The sequence below is a fragment of the Tachysurus fulvidraco genome, chromosome 3 (assembly GCF_022655615.1).
Source record: "Tachysurus fulvidraco isolate hzauxx_2018 chromosome 3, HZAU_PFXX_2.0, whole genome shotgun sequence".
Taxonomy (NCBI): Eukaryota; Metazoa; Chordata; class Actinopteri; order Siluriformes; family Bagridae; genus Tachysurus; species Tachysurus fulvidraco.
In genome coordinates this window covers 15,064,167-15,075,174 of record NC_062520.1, presented here as the reverse complement: position 1 = coordinate 15,075,174, position 11,008 = coordinate 15,064,167, and the positions used below count along the sequence as shown (strand labels likewise).

The window sequence follows — 11,008 nt, the reverse complement described above, 5'->3', positions numbered from 1 at the left end:
CCAATCGACCAAAAACACATGCCTTTTAAATCAATGAGAAAATTGGAGTACCAGGAGGAAACCCTGTAGATTCATTTAACTCAGTAAACACTTTATTATAGACAGGATTGCGTTGGATCTGGAGCCTATCCCAGGAACACTGGGTGCAAGGATGGAGAATTCACCCTGGATGGTACATCAGTCCATAGCAGGGCACTAAGCACACACACCATGCACATTCACAAACATATTCACACCTATAGGCAATTTACTGTAAATTCAGTCCACCTTTCAGGTGCATTTTAGGTCACTATGAGCAAACCAGAGAACCTGGAGGAAACCCACATGAAAAGAACCCAGACAGACAGAATCAGAGACCTGTACTCGAAACCCTGGAGCCGTAAGGTGAAAATAAATATTATAAGTTTGATCATGATGGCGTTTCCACTGCTGTATGTCCCAGGTATGCTTCACAAACTACACTGAGTATGACTGCTGTGGAACACAAGTGTCCATGCCATTATGTAGCTATTCATTTTGCATGAATGACCAAATCAGGTATTGTGCTAATGAAACCTTGTCCTGTACATAATCAGATGTTTCCATCTTCTTCAGAACCCCAGACACCCCACTGACAGTGCTGCCTGTGGAGCAGCAGTCATAAACACAGCTTGTTAAGTGGGGCTCCATGAGCAAATATGTATCCCAGTGTGAAGGACAGCTTATGAATGAAATATATATAGTTTCTGTACAACTGCGAGGTTCGATTCTTGAAGGTCCTCCATTGAAGAATGCTGCGAATTGGAATTTTTGGAATGTTCCATGACGTCATCTGACAGCGGCCTCAGGCGAGAAGGAGGGGGGGTGGAAGGAAGAAAGAAAAAAAACAAAACGGAGGGACTTTTTGAGCCAATGAGCGCCGAGGATTGACGCTGCCTCATGATTATTAATGAGCATAAAACCTTTAAGAGTGTCCAGTGGCGGGAGGCAAGAGGGGGCGTGGCCCTCGAGGCGTCTCGTGCGGGGAGGTGCGGAGCGGCGCGAACTTGTTTTGCGTGGCTTTCAGAGTGTGTGTTGTGCTGCGCGGCTGGATGTCGGGATCGCGCTTCCCGTTTGACAAGAAGGAGGGGAAAGAAGGAACAGCCGAGAGAGAGAGAGAGAGAGAGAGAGAGAGAGAGAGAGAGAGAGAGAGAGAGAGAGAGAGAGAGAGAGAAGTGCTCACACGTCGTATAACAAGGATGCGGACCTCAGGACTCGTCTTTATGACGGAATAAAACGACCGCAGCAGTGACAGGTAAGAGCGGGCACGTGCGCTGTTTACCTGTGACATAAGGTGTACACAGATAACACACACATCCATGCACTGACACGGAAAGTACCATTAGTTTTTCCAAAGGGTTAGTCAGCATGGACTTCCTGTAACCCAGCTGGCACAAAGACAACAGCAAAGCAATGTCTCGTTTGTCTGCAGTCTCAGAATCACACATGATAAATACAAGAGAGACAGAGAGAGAGACAGAGAGAGAGACAGAGAGAGACAGACAGAGACAGACAGAGACAGACAGAGAGAGAGAGATCTCGTTCTTGCTGTGTATCCGGAGTGTTCCATGTAACCTGGAGAACTGCTGATGTGAGTATTTATTTAACAGCTGTACTGCTATAACACACACTGACACACCAGCATGGTCTAGGTTCGTTGTTCACTCCTGGCTACAAATATTTCATGAAGTTTATACATTGTTCATTCAGTCAAACTGCAGCTCCTGGACTGACAACCCAAGCTGCCTGAACAAACCACCACGCTTTAATCTCAGACCACGTTATTGAAACCCCACCACCTTTTATTTCACCTGCTGATGCCAATAAAACTGATTTATAATTTAGAGCACATCTATTATTTGTGACACCTAAGTGTACATTAACATAACTCAGGTGTATCCAGTCAGACACCTGTGCAGATCACTTTCGTCCATCGTCTTGTGCCGTGGTTAAACTCTGACGCTTGTTTTTGGGGCTGGATTGAAAAAAAACTCCTCACATCAAGTGGGGTTCTCTTGACCTTGATACCGTTCACCCACCGCATCTCTACCATGTTTGTTATTGTGCTGAGCATCTTTATGCTCGTTTAAAGCAAGGAGTGTGAGCAAAGGGTTGGACGTAGTGTTATTATAACATGTTATGTTCCTTAGACAGGAGGAAAGTGCTCAAGATTTCTTCAGATCTACTTATATTGTTCTAAATACTGGAAAAGTGTTGAGTACGGAAACAGATTTGACTGCGTTTTCCCCTCAGGATGAACCAATATTTTATAGGCTGCTTGTCCATTTTCATGGAAATTTGATCGTCAATCATTATTCATTAGTTTCATTAGTTTTATATTTTCAATAGTTCTAGTAGTAGTCTAGTAGTATTCAATAGTTTTATATTTCAGAAAATACAGAGTATTATTTTCTTTGTTGTAAATTTATCCGGTTGTGATTTTTTTTTTTTGTTTGTTTGTTATTTGCACGCAGGGGTGTTAAAATTGTTACGGTTGCCATCTCAAGGGTTTTTTAATCATCATGCTCTGATCTTCGTTTAGAGATATTAACAAACATATTATAAGAATTCAATAGACCTAATCTGTCCCTGTGGCAGAAAATTCGAGCTGCAATACTGTCGCTTTACTCTGACAGACAATATATGAGAGATTTGAAATGAAATGATTATTGTGGCAGAAGTTTTACATCTGTTAAGAATTCTAATGAATACTGCTTGCATTATTTTTTTAAGCAAGATGTGGCCCTGCTGCTGCCCCCCCTTCTTTTAATTACTCATTACTCTTGTGTTTTCTAGCTCTAGCACTGTATTCATTGGCTGAATCAGCAGCATTATAAATGCTAATGTGTTATTATGCTAGAACATGCAAAATGGGGCATTTGAAAGAAAATTTGTCAACATAAGACTGAACCACTGCGTGTTTTTCTGGGTCAGTCCGTGTTTTTACTGATTCGTGTGTATAAACGCTGCCTGATAGATGTTTGGGAGACACCTCGCTTTTCACAAAAGGTTGAAAGGGAGAAAATCAATAATGTACATATATAAATCTTAAGTATTTTTGACCGTCGAATCATTATTTTATTAATAAAACCTCCCGTAGGTGCCATTACTATTGCATACAGAGATCGCAGGCCTTCCCAGACACTGGCGGAAAAGGATTGTCACCTTTTGATTCCCCATCTCTCATAACAGCTCGAGTGGGTTAAGGTCTTGCCAATCAGCTGGTCATTCCATTACATCCAGCTCCGTCTCCTTCCTCTCCACATATCCTGCACAGCTCAGCGGTGTGCTTGAGGCTGTTGAAAATCAAACACGACTGGCTGTGTATGTCTACAGGTGTGTTCAACATCTCAGGTGGTATCTGTTGAAGATTACCAAGTGACGCTCTGACTTGTAAGATAATTTGTCTGAATGCTTCGGGATACTGTTGTACAAATAGCACTTATTTAAACTGCTGTTTTTACCTTTCACTTTCTCTCTTTGTCACCATAATGATCTTAGTTTTGCTTCTGTTCCCTGGTCACGTTTTTTAACTGCTTGAACAGCTCTGTTTGAATTGGACTTTAGTGCTTGATAGATATTATTATTATGATTAGTAGTAGTAGTAGTAGTAGTAGTAGTTGTAGTAGTAGTAGAAGTAGTAATAGTCAGTATTTTAACTGGCATAGTAGTGAGTGAAAAAAAAATTTTTTGCCTTTACCCTGAAATTTTTTTTAAAACCCTTTTGTAAATCCACAGAAAGATTTTAGTCCGATTTGCTAGTATTAGGGAGTCAGACTGGTGTTAGAGTTTGTAGAAAGCAGGGGTTGTAAACTGGTGGATGACATGGATCTAGATGAAGACCATGCAAATTTAGTCAGTGGGTCGAAACCAAGCCATTTACAATCAGTTTAAGGGGAAAAAAATGTGCAGTTAATGAGTTGATCACTGGATACAGTATCATCAGGTGACTGATGTATTCCTGTAAATTATTTCGTTGGAAGCTCATCGAGGTATAGAAGCATTTTCACAGACTTATAGATTTATTTTATTTGCTCTAGAGACAACATGACTTAGAGGTGAAAAGGGAATGATGAAAAGCGATTGTAGAGATTTTATTTTCTGCGTCCAGTTCAAAACTGACGTGTCTCACCTGTTCAGAGTCCATGGAACTAGACCTGTGTAGAGACTTTTATAAGCAAGGAATTTTATTTAGTTCACAAATTTTAGTTGCACACCCTAAAACTAAATCCAAGTTATAGCAGGTATAATAGATAAAATATTCTTATATTCTGTATTTTTCAACATTTCCCCCCTGAGCTATTATTCAGTCTGTTACCTCTTTTCCCTTTAGGTGACAGCACATTTCTCAAAACACTTGGAACACCCCAAGCAAGTCTAACAGCATGAAATAGTGCACATAAAAACACTTAAAGGTCAGCACTGTACACTTCTCATTTCACTTATTAATCTCTTGCTTACAGCCTTGTAATATATCAAGAGAGAGAGTATGGCATTCGCAGTTAGGAGGATGGATGAAGGATGCAAGGACATGCATGTGAAGTATAAGGCCATGCTGCATGAGGTTGACCTACCTGAGCATCTATCAGTTAACAGTTCAGCTACGTTCGCCCGTGCCTCGATCTGCCATGCATGAAGATGTTACATGGCTGTTAACTCCTGCTTTGATTTTTTTTGATGTGTTCGCTGTAGAAGAACAGTCTCTCAATCGTATTAAACCTATTCACCGGCCACTGACACTCTGCCAGAGCCCTGTTTTCCATTTAACACTGGCTAGTTTAGATTATTACACAGCTCTAGTTTGATAGTTTGAGTATTTTTTATTTTGGTCTAATTGTTCTTTTTTGAATCAAACTTAAATGGTTGTCTCACCTTGCGCCGATTAAAAAATAAATAAATAAATAAATAAAGCTATAAAAGCAAGTGATGCTGCTGAAATATGAATGTGCTTGTTTTTAAAAACCTGGCATAAGAACTGTGTCTATTTTATGGCTAGTCTCACACCTTCCTTGTGTTAAAATCCTCATTGAGAACACAATTTTTTCTGCTACAGAGAGTGAACAATTGTGTTCATAACACTGTTTCTGTGCATAATGGTATAAATAATACCTCTCTCTGCTATTTTGCCATCAATCCAAATATTCTGCTTGTCTTTCTCTCTCTCTTGATCAGAATCTTTTACCTAAGAATATTCACTCGCCCGAGCAACTGCTAAACTTCTCACTCGGTGTCTGTGTCTGTGATCGGTTAATCATTAGCTATGCCATTGGAGCTCTGCATGCCAGCGTCCGCGCCGCCATTCCGACCACATGCTCTTCGTTACGTGCGTTTTCATATCAGCATTGTGTGTTGGCTTGACATTGTGCAAGTTTCATAGTTTAGTTAGCATAAGGCTAATTTCATCATGTTGATCCTAGAAACATATCACCTGCAAAGCAGAGGTTCAGGTCCCACATGAGAAGGAGGGAGTACTGGTTCTAACACTGTTGCTCTATTGGCAGCTGGCTTGTTCATTTGTGTTGGTGTTCGTTTAGTATTAGGCCTGAGCTGCAGTGCCGTCAGACTTGTATTGTGAGGTAAGTACAATGCTGTGTGGATTAGCAGTCAGGGTTATTTAGAATGATTTTAACTGTGCCTGGGCTACTATAATGACACAGTGGTATTGGTGCGATTGTCAGGAGCTCACACACATTTGGCCGTGTAGTGTAGGTGGATAGAATTAGGTGGATAGAATACATTAAAATTATAATATAGCTTGAACAACACAACAGAATTTGTGCATTAACATCATACAGAGTGATTCTAATCATTACACATCTTTTGTATTTGTAAATCATTCTATTCTATTTAAAAACTGACCCCTGTAAACTGGTAAATAATTTTAACTCGCCAAAAAAACTTTCAACAATGATGATTTACAAAACATTTCATGCTGACTAAAAGTGGATTTGTACATATTTGATTATTGCTGGAATGTCTTCTTATTCGGTCCATGTAATGTAAACCCATGCTCACACACTCACACTTGGAATATCCCTCAGCCATTGTTCGTAACGTGGCTGTGTACAGACAGGCTACAGAGTCCCCTGGGACAGAAAAATCTCAGGCTGAGACAATTTTTTTATGTCATTAGTTGTTGCTCATGTTCTTTAAAACACTGAGGAATAATTGAGCACCTGCACCCACGAGGAAAGGCATGCTGAGATCTATAAATATAACTCCCACAACCTCACACATACACACACACACACACACACACACACACACACACACACACACACACACACACACACACACACACACACACACACACAATGTCCTCACTTACTCAGTCTCTTTTGACTCTTGAATATTCCGTTGTTGGCATAACAAGAAATATGATGCACCTAAGAAACATGACCTTGATGTTAAGATTAATGCTTAGCATGGGGTTTAGTATGAAGCCCTACACCTATGTGTAAGCTTGTACAATCACTGTGTTTCCATAATATTTTCAAAACTTGCCAACACACACACACACACACACACACACACACACACACACACACACACACACAGTACCGCCATTTCTAATGAAAGATATTCACAGTGCTGTCATGAGTGCATAGACCTTAACACTTGTTTACAGCAGTAACATTTCAGTCTCCTGGGCCAAGTGGTAGAATTTTGTAATTTCTTACTGAAAAGAGCTCCTCAGCAAAGTATCGTCTCGTTGTCATCATTTTTGTCCATGGATAAAGCGCTTTTGTTGTGTCTCCTGTTCTTCGTAATTGTGTAATATATCTTTTGTTACCCAAGTGTCGGACACTAGCAGTAGTTTGCAGGTTTGTCCTGGAGCGCCGTGCTGCTGACTGGGTGTAATTTAGGTCAGGCGTCTAGGCGAATGCTGTGCGGTCTTGTTAAACATTATTTGGCCTGGACCCAGGGGAGTGTTGGCTACCTCTGCAGATGAAGATAGCATTTCCTTGTCTTTAGAAGCAAACTCAGCTGATCAGCCTGACTGCGGTTCCACTGTAAATAGCCTAGAGTAGCAATGGTGCATTAAACAATAAATATCTGCGTGATACTTAAGCGACACAGACTTGTTATTGTTTGATGATTTACAACAGTTCACCAATGTTAGCCATGCTTTTAGCCGCGGTGACTGCATGAATAGCTGTGTTTACTGTGCGTTCCGCTCACTTTTGCAACACTGCAGTGCATCACCACCATGAACACCACAAGTATGCCTTTAGGAACTCATAGCACTGTCCTCAGTGACCAGTCACAGGACAAAAATGCATTTATAGCAAGACTTGTTTTAGATGTTTTCATGGCTGGATGAAGACTTGTGTTTAAGATAAGCACATATATATTTTGTGCATGAGGCACAACTCGTGTCTGAGTTCATCTTATTTTAAGTCCTCTTTCATTTGCACCTTAGAATCTTTTACATTTTGTCATGCCATTATACACAGAAATAGTGAATAAGGACTAAATCTCTTACTACGTTAGTGTCCTTTTGTGAATAGCTTCATATCTTATTTATTTATTTATTTATTTATTTATTTATTTATTTATCTTTAATATTATTTATATCATTTAGCAGAAGTGTTTTGAAGTCTCCATCAAAACATGCTCACTGAAGTAGATATAGCTCAGACTCGAACTATACTATGTAGATGAAGTACAGTACAAGTTGGGTTTTTTTTTCCATTATTACTAATACTCATTTAAATTCTTGGCTTGAAGAAGTAGATCTTGAGCGTTTGTGACTCAGCTGTTTGGACAACAGGAGACAGACACTGTCTGCTTCATCGCTTCGCTTCTCTCACTGACGTGTACACACACACAAACACACACACAAAATACCTCCACTTTTAAATCCCGATGTTTTTCTGTATCTGCCTTCCACTTTCTTTTATTTGTAACCTCAACTTCCTTCTCTGTCTGTGTCCATGTGTTTTCACCATTTTTTCCCTTTACTTTAGAGCTCTCAGTTGTCTGAGTGGTTGTTTGAGGGAGTTGGTGAGATATCCTGGAGCATGCACGTTTAGCTGGAGAGATGTGCACTCAGGGGAGGAAGAGGTTTTGGTTGGATATTCCTCCAGCTGTGAGGCTTTAGCAGCAGTAGGCAGCTCTCCTGAACACAATCCCTCGCCTCTGTGGTATTAGATCTTTGGGTAAGACACTAGGATTTGTTGTTATTCTATCCCTGTGCTATAGATGAGTAGCCTTCATGAGCACGATTGCGACTATTTTTTGGTGTAGTGGTGTGTCTGTGTTTGTGTAGTCGTAGACTTTATAAACCTAATAATTCAATAGAATAGCATCTTTTTACTTTGGTATGTTCCACCTGACTATTGCACACCACGTGCATACCGTATAACCATATATATATAATATATATATATATGAGTACAGTAGTTGAATGTGAGTATTTGCAAAAAGCTTATCAGTCTGATCCAGAAACCCTGGGTCTCGTCCTGTAAGCAGAGTGACTGAATCAGAGCTTCTGTCACTGCTTACATAACCGGGGGTTCTTAGAGTCCCTGCTCTCTGCAGCTGTCTGCCTTGCTGCCAGCAGCAAGAGTGCTGCCAAACCCAGTGAGAGATCACACACACCCACTCTGTCCAACATATCACACACCAATACTGTACAGCATTAGCCAACCATCACTGCACAGCTCTGAGTACCACCATCAGACCTGCTGTGCATTTTAAACCTGGCCTGGGTGGCTGTTTAATTGAACTCACTGCCCAGTTGGTTTTAGGCTCTAAAATCAAATATTCTTGGTAAGTTCCCCTCTGAGACAGTCCATTATCTGGATACATGCTACAGTATAAATTTGATTTACTATGTTTTAAACTCTGCTGAAGTTTACTGTTTCATACAATGTTGTCTCTGCTTTGTTTAAATGTGTATCTCATTTATGTAGTAAATTGTCAGTCTGTCAGCTCCACAGCAGCCTCTAGACAGCCATTTTAAGGGGTATCTTGATTGTGAAATCCTTCCAGAGCACTGGAACATTCGCTTTTTCAACCATAACCATGTGAATGACTAAAGAACTTTAAAACAAAAGAGACAGATATTTCTTTACCTGCACAAATCAGGTAATGTGTATATATAAATACATAAAAAGGTATATAATTAAGAGCAGTAATATTTATTTTATATTAGGTCTATATTTTATAATAATGGACCCTAACAAGAGGTTTCACATGAATGAAATTTCCCAGGAATTGCACCTTCTAGCACACTTTGCCTCACATTAGGAGGATGATGAATAAAGAAGAAATGAGCTCATAATCATCCGTTAAACACCATTTTCATAACACCATTTGAAGCATTGGAAAAAAAAATCCTGAGTGAATCTGTGTTGTGGTCAGGGTAAACCACAGTCAAACTTTTTGGTCATTCACACTGTCAAAATGTTGGCAATACTACATGGCTGCACACAATGAAATGCACCTGATACCCACTGTAAAAATATGGGGGTGGATCACTGATGCTTTGAGTCTGTTGGGAGTATGCCAAGCTTCCTGGTTTCTCATGCCAAGACTTGGCCACAGTTTTGAGCAGGATGATGACTCAGGCATACTTCCAAATCAATACTGAAATGGTTAAAGAAACACAAAACCGATGCCCTGTAATAATCACCTCAATATCAGACCTGAACATTACTATAAACCTGTGATGAAAATCCAGATGCTCAAACTTAAGATTATGAAGGAGCATAAATGGTTCTCATGTAATGGAAAAATGGACCTAGGGACGATCACAAAATATCAATTGTAAAGATATTGATCATTAAAGAACAAAAAGCAAACAAAAAACCTCCAAAAAAACACATTTGCATTTGGTGCATTTAGCAAAATATTTTTGAAAAATCATGTTTTAAAAGAAATTCTTAAATTATTCAAGATTTTATGCTTTAATGCCATTTTATATTTAATTATCATGTTTAGTAATTTTACATTATTAATTGCTCATGATCCATAGCAATAATTTCTGTACATTTAGGAGTATGAGTCTGTGAATCCATGCCCTACACTGATCAGTGGGATGTGTTTAGTGTACCAGGCCACCCGTTCTGTCCGAGGCCTTCGGTCCACATGTAGAACTGCAGCTATCTCATCACTCTCTTGTCTAGGTTTCATGATGCCCATAGCTGTGTTTGTGCCTGCTGCTGCCAGGTAAGGTCATTTAAAGAGCAGATAATTTTAGCAGTCTTTAATTATGCATTAAGGAGTTGTTCTAGAATAGAGGAGGGTAGTTGTCATGTGAACAAGATTCAGTTTTATCAAATTCTACAGCTGAGTACTAAAGTACAATAAGATTTTGTATTGCCTATCCTGGGGATTTTTGTTTCCATATTGGGTTGCATAAGAGTATAAGCATTAAAAAGCACCGAGATGTAAAATATCTGACAACAGTACACTGCTACATTTTAACACTAGTGGCATGAATTAATCTCAGGTTGTTTGTCTAGGACATGAAGCCAATGACTGAAAACTGAAACTGTAAAAAAAAAAAAAAAGAAATTTTCTAATTTGGGCACGAACAAACAGTCACACAGGCACTTAGCTGTTTTACCTGTTAATTATTAAAGCATAGATTCCCTTCACATAAAACCACATCCATGGACACAACAAAGAATACAACAGTGAAATGAAACCATGTCAAGCAGTGAAAGTATAGCATAAAGTATTTGTTGGAAAATATGTAGGTTTCTGTGGTTAGAGTGAATGATTTTTTTTAAACGCCTACTCGAAGAACTGATTGAGTTAGCCATAAAGTCTTAGCCAGTTCTAGTGAAGGAGGAGGGATTTATCTAAGGATGCAAGACTGAGATTTCTATGCTGTTAATGTAAAAAAGGAAATATCCCATGTCCTTATAATACAGGGCAAGAACTTAAAAATCAAAGCCTGTTCCTCATTTCCTTGCAAGTTGTGTTTCGTGGTTTAAGGTACAGTATCAAAATGTCTCTGCATTCTTGTACTTATTAT

General features: G+C 39.5%; 1 protein-coding gene across 6 annotated transcripts in view; it reads left to right on the top strand.

Moving 5' to 3' along the window:
• Positions 1 to 801: 801 nt before the first annotated feature.
• Positions 802 to 11,008, top strand: part of LOC113644414 (transcription factor HIVEP3) — a 49,346-nt gene continuing 39,139 nt past the window's right edge. For 2 of the 6 annotated variants that reach the window (XM_027149240.2, XM_027149245.2), the window contains exon 1: positions 802 to 1,273. The gene's annotated coding sequence lies outside the window, so the exon portion shown is untranslated. Of the gene's footprint in view, positions 1,274 to 1,450; positions 1,610 to 3,210; positions 3,355 to 4,351; positions 4,434 to 7,988; positions 8,181 to 11,008 lie in introns of all 6 variants that reach the window. The other 4 variants (XM_047810721.1, XM_047810722.1, XM_047810724.1 and 1 more) reach the window with 4 other exon arrangements.